Source organism: Neovison vison, chromosome 10 (genome assembly GCF_020171115.1).
Source record: "Neovison vison isolate M4711 chromosome 10, ASM_NN_V1, whole genome shotgun sequence".
NCBI classification, from domain to species: Eukaryota; Metazoa; Chordata; class Mammalia; order Carnivora; family Mustelidae; genus Neogale; species Neogale vison.
Window position 1 is genome coordinate 11,141,908 of NC_058100.1, and position 15,434 is coordinate 11,157,341.

Here is a 15,434-nt window from a genome sequence, read left to right on the forward strand (position 1 = left end):
ATAAACATCCAGGAAAAAAAGTGAGGTGATATAAGCCGATATCAGAAATCAGACAGGAGACATCACTATAGATCCTGTAACATAATAAGAGAATATTCACTGACAAGTACTAGCAAACTAGAAAATAATTTTAGGGTGTAAATTCTTCCTAAACTCATGACTAGATACAACATAATCACAGTCAAAATTGATAAGCTGATTCTGAAATTCATACAGAAATTCAAAGGGTGTAGAAATACTCTGGTTGCTCTTCAGGTCATATAAATCACCTTTTAACTAAAAAGTTTTGAAACAAAAAGAATAAAATTGGAATATTTACACTACCTTATTTTAAGACTACGTATAAATCTATAGTAATCAAGACAGCATGGTATTTTTATCAACAGACAGATCAAAACAAGAGTTCAAAATATGTAGAGATGGTCTATTGTCACATACTTATAAAAGCTAACTCAAAATGTGTCAGAGAACTAAGTATCAAAGTCCCAACATCAGTATCTACCACACAGAGTCGTGATAAGGATTAAAATTTAGCAGAGTGTCTAGGACATGGGAAAACTCAGTAAGTGGTATTTGTCAATATGGAATTCTGTAGAATAAATCATTAAGAAATGAAATATTTTACTTCCAGTATAATCAGAAGTGATGCTAGGGACAATGATAGCTATCTGTCTCTATGTGGCTAAAGACCTAAAATAGAACAAAAATCCTATTATACGGAGAGACTTAGAAATAGCCTTATACTGTTTTTCTGAAAATAAATAAACTGGAAAAAAAAAAAAGAAATAGCCTTATATATAGGTCATAAACCTCCCCCCAAAAAACTTACCACATGTTCTCAGGTTTATACGAACATAGCATATAATTTTCTTCAAGGCATTATAAGTCAATTGGAAATTAACTGATTATTCAACAGTGACATCGGAAAAAAATACCAATTAGGGAGGGAAAAAAATCAACATGAAAACTGAATTCAAATCAGCACACTAAAATAAGTTCTGAATGTTTATATGTGAAAACACCAAAATTCTATGAAGAAGAGAATCTTAAATTTAAAGACAGTGGGAAAGCTTGCAAAGAAAAATAAATAAAATTCACAAAACATGTAAATTTTTATTAAAAAATAAGTGAAATTTTACCCAAAAAAGAGGAAATTTTTCTAGATAAAAGCTCATAATATAAACAAATAACTATGTGGGGAAAGTACTTCAGCAAACACTTATCCTATGTATATTAAGTATGAAATAAGCTTAAGTAAAGTTTTTTATTTTATTTTTAAGTAATCTCTGCACCCATTGTGGGGCTCAAACTCAACCCCAACATCAAAAGTCACATGCTGTACTGACTGAGCCAGCCAAGTATGCCTTAAGTAAATACTTTTAAAACTAAGAATATTGTAAATAAATGAACCAAAATATGCATACGTATTTACACATGAGGAAAAAATGCCTAGCCTCATGCTCAAGCACAAATGTGCGTGTACAAATGTCATACAAAGATATACAATTTTTCTTGTGGGAACGGGAATTTTTTTTATGTTCAAAGCATTTTCTAAGGTGATAACAATGGCTATGTAGGTACAGTCAGGATTCTCTACTAGTGTTAGAAACTCAATTCAAACCAACTTAACAAAAAAGAAAACACAGAGGAGGAAAAGACAAGGAGTCGGAAGGGAAAGAAAAGAAGTTGATGTGTTGGCTCATCTAAGTGAAAAATACAGGAGTACCATTCGCGGGGTTGGAGTCACAGGTGGACCTGCCTACTAGTCAGAATTCAGCTCTCCCTTCACCATCCCTCAGTCTGTGTCCATGTGGTGGACAAGTTCCCAGGCGGGTAGTCTTTTCATGCTAGATAATATGACCAACAGCACTTCCAGTGTACCTCGTTCTCTTCATAGCTCACAATTCTGAATGAAAAAAGAGAAATTCTCCTAATTATTAAAAAAACAAAAACAAAAAACCTATGATACCCCAGCCTGGGTACCATACTGACCCAGCATGAACATCTGTGTTACTGTTTCTTTATGGGGAAAACAGGGAGGAAGTACTCTACCTGGTTGTCCATGAAGGCAATGTACAATGGCAACCCCAGGTGAATCACAAAGTGGAAGGGAAAGCAAATTCTCAAAAGGAAAGGATACTAGAAGAAAAACTTAGAACACACTCTTCCATATAGCAGAAGAGTGAATTGATCCAAATTCCTGGAAAGCAACTTGAAAATCTGTATCAAGGTTGGGGTACCAGGTGGTGGGTATTATAGAGGGCATGGATTGCATGGAGCACTGGGTGTGGTGAAAAAATAATGAATACTGTTTTTCTTAAAATAAATAAATCGAAATAAATAAATAAATAAATAATAAAAAGGGGGGAAAAAAAAACTCTAAAATGTTCCTGTCCTTTAATCTAGCACAGGGCTGAATCTCCTTGAAAACAGGGATTTTATATATCTATTATATTTTATATATACATATATAATATAATATTTATATATATTTATTATATATATATGTTTTTGAATTATAGAACCAAGAAGATTAATATAAAAGAAGAAAGCAATAAATGGTGAATAAAGGAACAAGTAAATAATTCTTCTTCTTGGATTCTATCTTAAGGAATTCAACCCAAACCAACACATGGATTTTTAACACAAAAACATTTATTGTAGCCAAAATGACAAACGACAACAGGCACATTAGGTTAACTAGAATAAGAATATTAGTTGCCATTAAAAATAATGCTTACAAATAATTTTACTAACATGGAAAATGCTTATTACACATGTTAAATGAAAAATACAAGATAAAAATATATATTATGTCTATTTATATGAATATGTAACATTTATTCATACATTAGAGGAAAATACACAAAAATATTTATAATAATCATTTCTCCATGTATGGATTTCTTTAATATTCATGCTTCTTATTCCTATATTTTCAATTATCAAAAGCAAGTATATGCTTTTTTTAAAAACCAGAACAACAACAAACAAACTCATTAAGAAATAGTTGACAAAACACTGCTCTTCAACACATCGTGATTTGAGGGTCATTATACAGAGAGATGGGTGTCCAGGTAGGGCACTATTTTCAGAATAGCCTCCAGGGACAAAGGGGTTCAAGGCAATGGGTCAAAGTAGAACAAATATTACTGAAGGCTGCATTTCGAGAAGTGCTCTTTGGGGGAGAATCCAAACTTTAGAAGAATTGAAACTATCATGAAATAAACAATAAATTAAGTCAAATATAAAAGCCAAGGATTGCAAACAAAGAAGATAGACTCTAGCAGGTTCTGTAGTAGAAGAAGTTGTCACTTCTTAAAGATGCCACCCTCAATTAAAGGGGCAACGCCCCCAAAAGCAAACCCAACTGAATGTTCCACATTGCTAAAGTTTGAAATGATAAACAGGAAGGCTGACATCAGTGGTGAAGGTGTGCATTTCTTGTCTAAAGAAATGAAGAGATTTATTCTCTCATGACTCGAAAGAAAAACAAAGATGTACTTGCTGACTTTTTGTATGTCTCTACCCTACACCTTGTACTGCTTTTCTTTCAGAATGGAGCATACTGAGGGATTAGATTCAGAAGATAAAGGGCTCTAACAGGTCATAGAAGACAGAGAGCACAGGTGGCAGAACTGATTCCAAGATTCAGGTGACAAACTTCAACTCAGAGCTGATGAAAGGGAGCCTGTCCAGCTTCACCGCACCTCCACACACAGACCACAGTATGATTTTGGTGGAGAGAGTGCAGACTTTTGCATGAGCTAGTTCTCTCACCAGAACCTTCTACGCTCTTCTCTACACCTAGTTAATTCCTGCCCAAACTACACACTCAGCTCTATGGTCACATCCCAAACCTTCCTGAGCAGGCTAGATGCATAGTGAGTGCTGTGCCATGGGCTTGACCTTCACAGAACTTGTCTAATTTGAAATTTATATGTCTTTAGGATGATTTGATTAACGTCAGTCTTCTCTGTAGATTAAAATTCCATGGATTCCTAATGCCTAGTACAGTGCCTAGAATACAGAAAACTTGAAACAACAACAAAAGAATTTTCAGTGAATGAATGAAGGCAGAGGAGAACCACTAAGCTTTCCCCGCAGTGCAAGAATGTGTTTCCTTCTTTTCAGGTCCCCAGAGCAGAGATGGTGGCAGATGGTCATCCTCGAGTCGCTGGCAGGCAGCAGTGGACAAAGCACTCCAACAGAAAGGAGGGGATCGAACGATATAAGCATCCTAGACTCCAGAGGAAAATAACCAAGTCACAAAAAGCACATCCATATAGCAATGTAGCCCTCTGCAGTAGTATAGTACACATGACCCAAGATCTCTGCAGCAAAGCCTCTCATTCCTATAATCACATGAGTCTTGCCCTAGTGGAAGATGGAAATGCAGATTTACCATTGAGTGAATTTGCCTATCCTCTTAACATTCTTATTCCTCTTCCCTCTTCCATCCAACATCCTCATACTTTTTTCTGTTCTTTCACAAAACCCTCAGTTCTAGGGCATCTCATTCTGTCAAATGGAGGAAGAGAATGTCTCAGGACCCTTACACTGTACAGCAAGTTGCTCCAAGGTCAAAGCCCCAAAGTCTCCCGAGGTAGCAGATTCAGAATACTTGCCAATTACCTTGATATCTCCCTCTCCCACTGCAACCAAACCCCTGGCACACAGCTGTTTGTGTGGGCTTCAAAAGAGGCTGTTCCTGAACTCTTATCCTTTTTGATTGGGTTCTTGAAAGAGAAGGAAAGGGGAAAGAAAAAGAAGAAGGAAGACAAGAAGAAACTGGTGAAATCACCAAACCAAATCATGTTTTGCCTTCATAACCTCTAAGTGAGTTGCTAAGGGCAGGAAATGATGATGGTGATGATGGTGATGACGATGATGATATGAGGAGGAAGGGGAGAACGAGGGGCAGGAGACAGAAGTTAACAGATATCGATCCACAGGTAGTGCCCCACCACTGTGCTATCTCTGGTCAGCCTACCAGGTACTGCAGACAAAGCCTTAGTCAAACCCTGAGTGAGTGGTGGTTTCATGACAAATCTCTGGTGAAGTTCTTGAACTGTCCTAGTTGGAAAAACTACCACAGAGACTGCTGCCCTCAATCCATGTCATTCTGACTTTGGGGACTCTCATTCTCTCCTGCAGCCCAGAACACAAGCTTGCTCCAAGGAGACTGCCTCAGGATGACTTCTAGATCACTCCTCTAAGAAGCAACGGAACTTCTAGAGAACCATCTGTAAGAATCAATCCATTGTGACAAACATCTGAATTTCTACTACACAGAATAGGCTAAAAGTGAAGGCAACCCTGTAGCTAACTACTGTGTTTTTACCCTATTGTAAGTCAAGCCTCTATCTAGCCCTTACAACCCTGCTCTTTGGAGACAAAAAATCCTACCTGGCTGAGGTAGCCTAACTAGCTTAACCAATACTTTCTTTTCGCATTATAATCTCTGATGTCTAAAATCCTCGGGACAATCCACAGACATTGAAAGAAATATGGGAAAAGCCCACAGAGGCAATGGAATCCATGTCTTAAGTCAGTCCTGGGCTCCAAACTCACTCTCTTGGAAGGAAACAGCTTCTCAGAATACAAAAAATTGGCTATTTAGCCTCCAAATGTATTTGTTTTTATTGACTTGACTATGGAAGCCAAAAAGAAAGAAAAAAAAAAAAAAGGAGGAGGTGGTGGCAGGCCACCAGCAAAGAGTTTAACTCTGTGGATCTATGTTGCACCAATTTGTGTCCCCACCTAATGCGCCAGTATCAATGGAGAAAAATGGCCATAAAAGGAAAAATGAAAACATATTAAAACAAACAAAAAAAATCTTTGCAAGCAACCTCTTTACTTAGTAGAAAGCCACAACTTTATGACTTTTTCAGCAGAGACAGAAGTGTATTTTTTAATTCTCTCATTCCTTTGGGGCATTAAAGACACACTATAAATCAGTGGGCTGTCAATCAGTCATGAAAAGCTTAAGAAACGATGACATAAATGACAAGAACATGATCTATAGCCATGGTTTTAAACCATAGACTAATTTTTAATTTTCCAAACCTCACGTAACAAAAAGCACTTTCTGAAAAACAAGGGAAGAGTTAACATCTTAGGAAGGAGAGGGAACACTTTGTGTTGGTTTCCAGCTCCCAATCTCATCCAAACTGAATATTACATACAAATCTGCATTTGTGAGAAAGCCTCATCTACCAGTTAATCAAAGCCCTGGAAATTCAAGGAAACCTGTGTTTATGGAAATCTGGCATTTCTGTAAAGTTTTGAATGAGGGCTAAATAGAGCAGTTCATCTCATTTTGAAACTAATGATTCCTGCCAAGTGGTTTTCCAAAGCTGGGTCTTCTGGCTCAGTCAGCATTTAGGAATTCATTTATGAGTTGGGTTAGTCGGAGACTCTGGAATTCAAATTTATGTCTGCAACTCACTAGTTTGCTTCTGATAGGTCTCTGAGAAGAGATTGTAATCAATTTACCAAACCCAGACTTCAGGAAATTTTCATATCCCAAAAAGAAGTTCTGGTTTGGAGCTTTGTCCATTCTCTAGATTAGCCTCTCCCCCTTCACTTCATGCTAAGAGCTGAGTCCCGCCGGCAGCAGGAGCATGCTTAATTGTCCATGGTGCTTTCCCCAAAACTCATCCCTCCATTCAGGCAGCCTCACTGGGTGCTGGAATTCACCTCCCTTAATAGACTTGCCAGTGGTTTATAAAATGGTGGAATATATATGTGGTTTGTCACCTCGAACAGTTTCTGTGCTATCCATCTATTTCTTGAAGGAAGTAGCAAAAGTTCTGATAATTATTCATCTAATTTCTTTCAAAGATTTATCTGTCCAGAAATGTTCCAAGAAATTAGAATATGGGTATGTGTTCAGGGTGTGTGTGTGTGTTGCCCTCTGTCTTACAAGCCCACACTTTCTCTCTCAAGGCAAGGAGCAAGCATTGAACAGCCTTTCAATGTAACCATAAATTTACTACTTTAAAAAATTTTTTTCCTTTGAAGAAGTCATCAAATAAATTAGCAAAGCTGGAAATGTGCCTCTAGTTTGTGTTGGCTTTGGGTTTTAGGGAGTTACTTAATAAACAAAAGTCAATGAATTCAAACAGTAACAAAGTAATTTCAATGATTAATCAAGTGTTAAAACTAGTTTAACCTCTCCTGTTTTACAAACTCTATATCACCCTGACTAAACTAATAGAGGAATAGGACACCCATCTGGAAATCTCATCTGAAATATTAGATTGGGAATCTAAAATTCAGCCAAATCATGTGGCTTGTAGGGATATCCTGTCGGATAATAAATTGCATTAATCTTACTTAAATTTTCCATCTAAATCATGTCCTGAGGCCATATTACTCTGAGGAAACTATGCCTTACTTTAAATGCATTGTGCTACTGAAAACGATATTAAAAGAAGGGGGGGAGAAGGTATTTTTTTTTCTCCTGACTGGTTTTTCCAACATTAAAAAATTCATGTGAAACCTTCTGACTCTTCTAGAATACTAACGTTGGCTCACTAGCTCTTTACAGTCACCGGTAGGAAACAGTGTTGGTCCCAGGGCAGTTTCAGGAACTTTTCTCGAATTTATCTATTTTTCCCCACCTGTGAGCCCTGAGTCTTTGTGGCTTATAACAAATACTGTGAGCGTGGGGGCAGGGGGGGGATGTTGTGAGGTTGGGAGAAGACATCCTTTTCTTAGCTTCTTTTTGACTTTCACATGTGGAGAACCGCAACCAGTGTCTTTGTTGGAAATTTCACTGTGGCCTCCTTATTCCTTTCTCTTCTTTTAATAGAAAATATCTAAATCTGCTTGAATTTCTCAACCAGTAAAAAAAAAAGTTGCCAAGCGGCAGGGGGGAGCAGGGGATCTCATTGTGGCTTTCCTAGAGCTGCCAGAAGGGAGCCTGCCAGCACTAAGGCCCCTCCCGGCTCTGTGCCCTTGTCTGCCATCTACTATACACTGTAAATGTTAAGTGAACTAAAAGGTGTTAGAATAATGTTGACTCAAAGTTAAGCACACAAACGAACCCTCAGAAACGCTGAGTCACCTCTGCTAGTTCAGAGTGTCTGCTCTATTTGCCTTCCCAGGGAGAGCCCCACCATCCCCTCACACTCTGGAAAACAGCTGAGCGGGGAGAACAGGGAGCCCTTGCAGAAACAATGTCACCAGCTAGAAGCCCAGCTCTCCAGGGTCCTTGGCCTCTATCTCCAACGTGGCCCTAACAGCATGTTCCAGGCCTGAGGTCACTTTCACCACCTGTAGATGAGGAAGAAGGGCCCGAGGAGACACTGATCTGCGGGCTAGGCCTCCCTCTCTTCCCAGCGATGGATAGAGCTGGAACCAGAGTTGAGTTCTCAGGCCTCTGACAATCCAACTACTCGTGGGTGAAAGGAAGGACATTCATTTCCAGGCTTCTCAGAGAGTAGATGCCACAGAGGCCCCTCACAGCAGCCTGCCACATGAAGGGGAATCGGAGGCAGCACCATGCACTCAACCCTCAAAGCCAGAAATCTCGCTGTCCCCCGCCCTTGACTCCTTCCTCTCCCTAGTCTTCTGTGTCCTAACAATTCCAGCACCTTCAGAATTTTAAATGAAAAACAATTCTAGAGCCATCAGTCCTTTCCATTCTCACTGCCATACCCTGGCCAAGTCCACAGATGCCCCCATCTAAGCAGTGTCTTGACACTAAGAGCATCGCCGTCCTCTTCTCCTTCCTCCCACTATTGCCAGAATGATTGTTCTAAAGTCCCCTGTGCTAGTGACCCCCTCAGCCCTCCCCACAGGCTCTCATTACCCACAGGATAAGCTCCCATGATGGAAATGCGGCTCCTGCCCCAGGCCCAGTTGTGTCCCACACCACCCACCCATCTCCACTCAGACCTGAGGACCCAGTGACTCGAACTCAGTAAGCAGCATCAGCAAATAGCATGTGGTTTCCTGTACCCTCTTTGACCTATTCCCTCTACCTGTGAGAACCTTTCCTGCTCCCTCATCACACCCACCACACACAGACTTCCTGGTGGGAATGAATCTTCTGGCTCTGACACTCACCTGTGCTCCCCCTCATTGTTCCCTCCTCCCATGTCTCAAGGTCAAACTGGGTTCTAGACCTTGGGGCTTCCATAGTGCCCTGGGCACACCTCTGGCCCAGTACTAAGCACAGCCTATTGAAATAATTCATGTACAGCTTGTCTCTGACTGGGCTAAAACCCTTCAGGGCAGGACCTCTTCTCACTCCCCTTCGTTCTCCAACACCTCGCTCTGTGCTCTGCAAATGCACAATGAATGTTGAAGTAAGTCCAGATTCTGCTTCTGTTTTAGTGTCTTATCTAGAAGTCTTTGGTATTCACACAGATTGTAATCACATTTTTTTCCCTGAGGGAATTTTAGCGGGCCTGCTTATCTAATGGTTTCATTTCCCTTCCATCTCCCACAACTCATTGCTCCTTCCTCCTTAACTTCCCGTATGACCCTACCCAGGCAAACTAGAATGTACTCTCTACTCAATTTTTTTTTTACCATAACTACTAGTCCTTCTATTCATGAGTTCAGGATATATCTCCCTTAAAGGGTTCTCTGCAAACCTTGCCTAATTCCACCGCACCCCCACACAGCCCAACTGTTCTGACCATCCTTGAGCTTCAGCTCTGTCTGCTCATAAGCTTCTTCTGGGCTCCTGACACTTGAAATCTTGAGCACCTCCAATGGCTTGTTCCATGATCTTCGATCTCTGAGGGCAGAGACTGCAGGTCAGCTGAGTGTCCTCAAGAAGCACCCTGGAGGCATAGCTCACCACACGAGTGACTAGAGCTGACTCCAGAAAACACTGCACTGTTTTTAGTCACTGAAAATTCCTGGGTCTAGTGTGGCAAAGCTGTGTTAGATGTGAACGGTTTCAAGTAGAAATATTACAGACCACCAACATAGAAGAAACCATCTGCTCAGCTATCACACAGTCCTGCCAGTAGAGGATTACTCAGAGCCTACTGTCCATTACTCTGTTTCAACAAGCTACTCTCATAACATTCTTTGAGGTTAGATGCTCCCACTGAAATGAATAATGGCATAGTTTATGGTAAAGGGTGAACTGAAAAAGAGTGGTGTCATTATTGCTGTAAGTACCCACAAAAGATGTTTATTATCATACATGGACACAGCCACAAACACACAACTCATTGCTAATAAACTCATTTATTTCCACATAAAGTTGCACAATGTTGTGCAATCCAGCAGAGGGCTGAGAAATGTCAGCAATTCAGACAGGGGCTATTTGTCAACAAAACCAATCCATTTCGCCAGCTTCAGCAAACCATTGCTGCAAGAATCACCTTTTTTTTTTTTCCATAGAAGCAAATGGTTACACACAACCTTAAATAGAAAGGACAGATGCTCATAACCACACAGACAAAGCAAACATTACAAGCTGAGGTGAGATTTAAGGGAAACTCAGAGGTTGTGAGTAGAGAAAGAAAACGCCATTTTGTTGCCTGAGGTGACCAGACCCTCATTTTGACTGTTACTGTAATAAAACATATCAAACAAAAAAATAAAGAGAAAAAAAGGAGAAGAGATTTCTCACTTATTACAAAACTATTTTTTAAGAGAAACCTAAGATTTTTTTTTAATATCCCACACACATTTATTGTGAGCTTACTATATACCAGACACTGTGCTAGGTACTTAGAACCTAAAAATAAATAAAGCTCAGCTGAAGGACTAATAAGAGAAAGAAACAGGCACGGATCATGATAATACAAGAGAAATGATTATGATAAAGACAGGTCATTAGGAACTACAAGCTTAGAGGAGAGGCCATTTCCAGTTTGCCTCTGATAGACTTTTTACTCAAGCCACAGCCGTCTGCCTAATTTGTTTTTCTTACAATAGTCCTTGTAGGTCTTGAAAGTAAATACCTGAAACTATTTGAGGGCAAAAACATACATATGAAAAGCAAATAATTGTTGCCATGACTCAAAGAGAAACAAGGTCATTCAGAGGAAAGAGACCATGAAATAAAGCCAGAGAAATTTGGGAAATGAGAACACCCCAGGGGCTGTCATTTCATGTGAGGTAATGAGAATTCAAGAATCAATATAGAAGAAGCTGTGTCAAACTTGACTGGAATGTGTTCCGTGACAAGAAATAGAAGCAGCCTCTCAACTTGATTCTCTCCCTTCCCCATCACTGTATTTTTTTCCTTTTCAATTCATTCATGCCCCCTATAATCACCTACTGGTCTCAGGGCTACTCATGAGGAAAATTTTGCATTCCTGATCCTTCCAGGGTTCAAACCTAGCTTAGGGAGATAATACCAAAAGGTGTAGGAATCAATGTGACACAGAGGTGAGGGCCCCAGAAGTTGAGAACCAAGAAAGACCATCACTAACCAAAGCTGTTTGTGAGAATGAGGAGTTGGATATTCCAAGGGGAGGAACAGCAACAACAAAAAAAACTCAAAGTCCAAAATACGAAAGTTGAAAAAATTTTTAAAATTTGGAATTAGGGGTGCCTGGGTGGCTCAGTGGGTTAGGCCTCTGCAGTGGGTTAGGCCTCTGCCTTTGGCTCAAGTCAAGGTCTCAGGGTCCTGGGATCAAGCCCCACTTCAGGCTCTCTGCTCTGCGGGGGGCCCGCTTCCCCTTCTCTCTCTGTCTGCCTCTTTGCCTACATGATCTCTCTCTCAAGTAAATACATGAAATATTTATTAAAAAAAGAAAAAGTTGGAAATAAATCCACAAAAAGCAGAGTTCCTGTTGGGGACAAAACGGAAATTGCAGTTGCTCGGTCACAAGAGGATAGACAAAGAAGAGTCCAGAAAGCCAACCATAAGGCTTTGGGGAGGTAGATCATCTCTGTCCCTACTTTGAGAAATAATCAGTCCACAGAACTGACCAGACAGGCTGAGGAGGTGATCAAATCCCACATTCATGCTTGAAATCTGGGTTCTGATCAGATCCAGTATTTCCACCCCCCATAAGACTAAGCAAAAAAACGTTTTTTCTTATTAAATATCTTCCTATAAATGAGAAAGGAGATATCCAAGGCCCAAGAAGATTGGGTGCAATTTGCCCTTCAAGGTGCAAATCTGAATTTTCACAAGGTTTCTACTTTCAGACATTTAAAGGACTGTGTTTGAAGACCCTCTGAGCCTCGTATCTTTAAGATACTCTGTCACTGAGCATAACTTTCCTCTTCCCAGATTGTGCAGCACACTCGAACATTATGCATTGCTTTGCCTTGGTGCTATACTCAGAATGATGCAGTATTAGAGCCATGTGGAAAGAATTGAGAAAGCTAGTTTCTTTTCTGTTCCCAGCTCTGCCAGTGACTGGCTACAAGGCGTAGAACAGTTCCCATCGCTCTCTGCATCAGCCTCCTTCATTGCAAGTTGAAAGGGTTAAGTTAGAGATTGCTCTGTCTCTTTCAGAACTAAAATTCCATCATAAACGGTGCCATGGAAGATTGAACTAAATCTTCCTGGCCTGAAATTCTATTGCAGAGGTTACATTTCATAAATCCTGCTATCAACGTGTTTACTTGTCAAGTGTCTCATGGACATAAAATTAGTGCTCAGACTGTGCCCTCAACAAATTTGGTCATTTAAGCTTCCCAGATGTTTAGATTCCAAATAAACAGTAGTAGGTAGTTTGAAAATGACGGCAGAAAGTCATCACCGGAGGGGAAGAAGCTAAGCTTCCTAAACCACAGGCTGAGGAGAGGGATCACTCTTCAGATGCCTTGGGCAAGGCGGCCCCAACCCAGACAGCAGGAGGACAAGTCGGTTAGAGCTCCCTACGCACAGCCCAGGGTGATCAGGGCTTGACACCCCCTAAAGGAGGGAGATAAGCTCAAGATATATGATCTGCTTTCCTGCCAGGAGAAATTTGCTTGCTGACCTCCTACATACAAATCTGAAGGCATTCTTTTCAGTATTAAAAACCATGAGAGACTATGGACTCTGAAAAACAATCTGAGGGGTTTGAAGTGGCGGGGGGGTGGGAGGTTGGGGTACCAGGTGGTGGGTATTATAGAGGGCATGGCTTGCATGGAGCACTGGGTGTGGTGAAAAAATAATGAATAATGTTTTTCTGAAAATAAATAAATTGGAAAAAAAAATAGGTTGAAAAAAAAAAGTTTGATGGGGAGATGGGTGAGTCTGATGGTGGTATTAAGGAGGGCATGTATTGCCTGGAGCACTGGGTGTGGTGCACAAACAATGAATCTCGGAACACTGAAAAAAAATTAGAAAAAATTTTTTTAAAGTTAGGGTCTTTGTAAATGAGGTACCTCTGCAATGGAAACAAAAATGAACAATTCAATTTTTAAAGGGATGAGGTAGACAACGAGCTTATTTTATAGGTTTTCCAGTTGAAGGAGATGAAAATCAGTTGTAGTCTTCAGATTCTGGTCTGGACCTGTCCATATGAGAGGAATTTTTACTTAGGGATCAAAACAATCTAAATTTTTTTTAAATACATACATTTTAATATTCCAAAAGGTGTTGAGAATCCGACTATTTCTTAGTTCTCACAACAACCCTATGATGTAAGCAGAGAAAATATTACTCCCATGTTACAGTTGAGGGAATAGGACAAAAAATCTTCACAGTTTTTAAGATTTGGCTTGCTCAAGACTTCGCAGCCAGTAAACATAAATGAGTGAGACTTGACCCAAGTTCAATTTGCTGATGCTTCTCCACACTACTCTGTGCCTCTACACCTCAACTTTTGGTTCTCCTTTTGTATTGACTTTATAAGGTAAATAATTTTGCTGTCATTTATATTCATGTGATGTTAATAGAACAATTCCTCCCGTATTAATGCATAAGTTCAACACAGCCATAACCAAAATCCCAACAGAAAGCTTTTCAAATGCAGTTTCCATTTTTTAATTTTTTATTTAAATTCAATTTAATTACCACATAGTGTATTATTAATTTCAGAGGTAGAGTTTAGTGATTCATCAGTTGCATATAACACCCAATGCTCATTACATCAAATGGCCTCTTTAATGCCCATCACCCAGTTCCCCATCCTTCCAATTCCCTCCAGCAACCGTCAGTTTGTTTTCTAGAGTTAAGAGTCTCTTATGGTTTGTCTTCCTCTCTAACTTCATCTTATTTTATCTTTCCATCCCTTCCCCTATATCCGTTGTTTTGTTTCTTAAATTCCACATGAGTGAAATCATCTGACATTTGTCTTTCTCTGACTGACTTATTTTGCTCAGCATAACACCCTGTAGTTCCATCCATGTCATTGCATATGGCAAGATGTCTTTTTTTGATGGCTGAATAATATTCCATTTCATCCATCTGTCTATTTATCTCTCTATATACATCTTTCTCTATTCATCTGTTGATGGACATCTGGGCTCTTTCCATATTTTGACTATTGTGGACATTGCTGCTATAAACACTGGGGTGCAGGTGCCCCTTTGAATCTCTATGTTTTTAACCTTTGGATAAATATTTAGTAGTGCAATTGCTGGGTATACAGCAGCTCTATCTTTAAACTCTTTGAGGAACCTCCATACTGTTTTCCAGAGTGGCTCTACCAGTTGCAAATGCAGTTTTTAAAAATCTATTTTAAAGTAATCTGGAAAAATAAACTAGTCAAACCACTTAGTTTTAAAATGGGACTAATGATGAAGAAACAAGTACTCGAAGTTATTAAAATGTTATGTCTATAAGAATTAAATAAGAATGGTATTGACACAAGGCTAGACAAGAACATGGAACAAAATCAATGTTTCAAAAACAGACCTTGCTATAGATAAATATCAAATAAATGAAAGCCAGAACATCACATATTAGTGGATGGAAGCAGTCTGTACAATTGATATTAGGATGACTCATTAGATACTAATCCTTAAGTTATATTTATATGCTGAAGTCAATATGAACAGTAAAAACTTAAATTTTAAGAAAATTAAAAATCACAAAATTGAAAGAAAATGTTGACAAATATTTATCCAATCTGAATGGAGAAGAACATGCTAAGTTTAAATTCCATGGGAGAAATTAAAGAAGGAAAGTATAAATGAAATATAAACATTTTAATTGCCATATATCACAGGAACATGTTAACCAATATAAAAGAGTAAAATGGGGGAAATATTTGCATCGAATATGAGACACAACATTATATACTCTCTCTAGGTACAGAACCCAATCAAACCAATATAAAGTTCAACAGATGAACAAAGGATATAAGCAGATAACTCATGGAAAAGGAAATGTAAATGAGCAACAAACACACCAAAAATGTTCAGCTTCACTAGGACTCTCAAGGCAAATTAAGACGATATACCACACTTCGTCTATCAAATGAGTAAATTTTGAAAAATTATAGTCCTGATGCTAGGAGGCAGCACCTGAGACACCATAAAAGGTATGGCAAGACCACCTCACT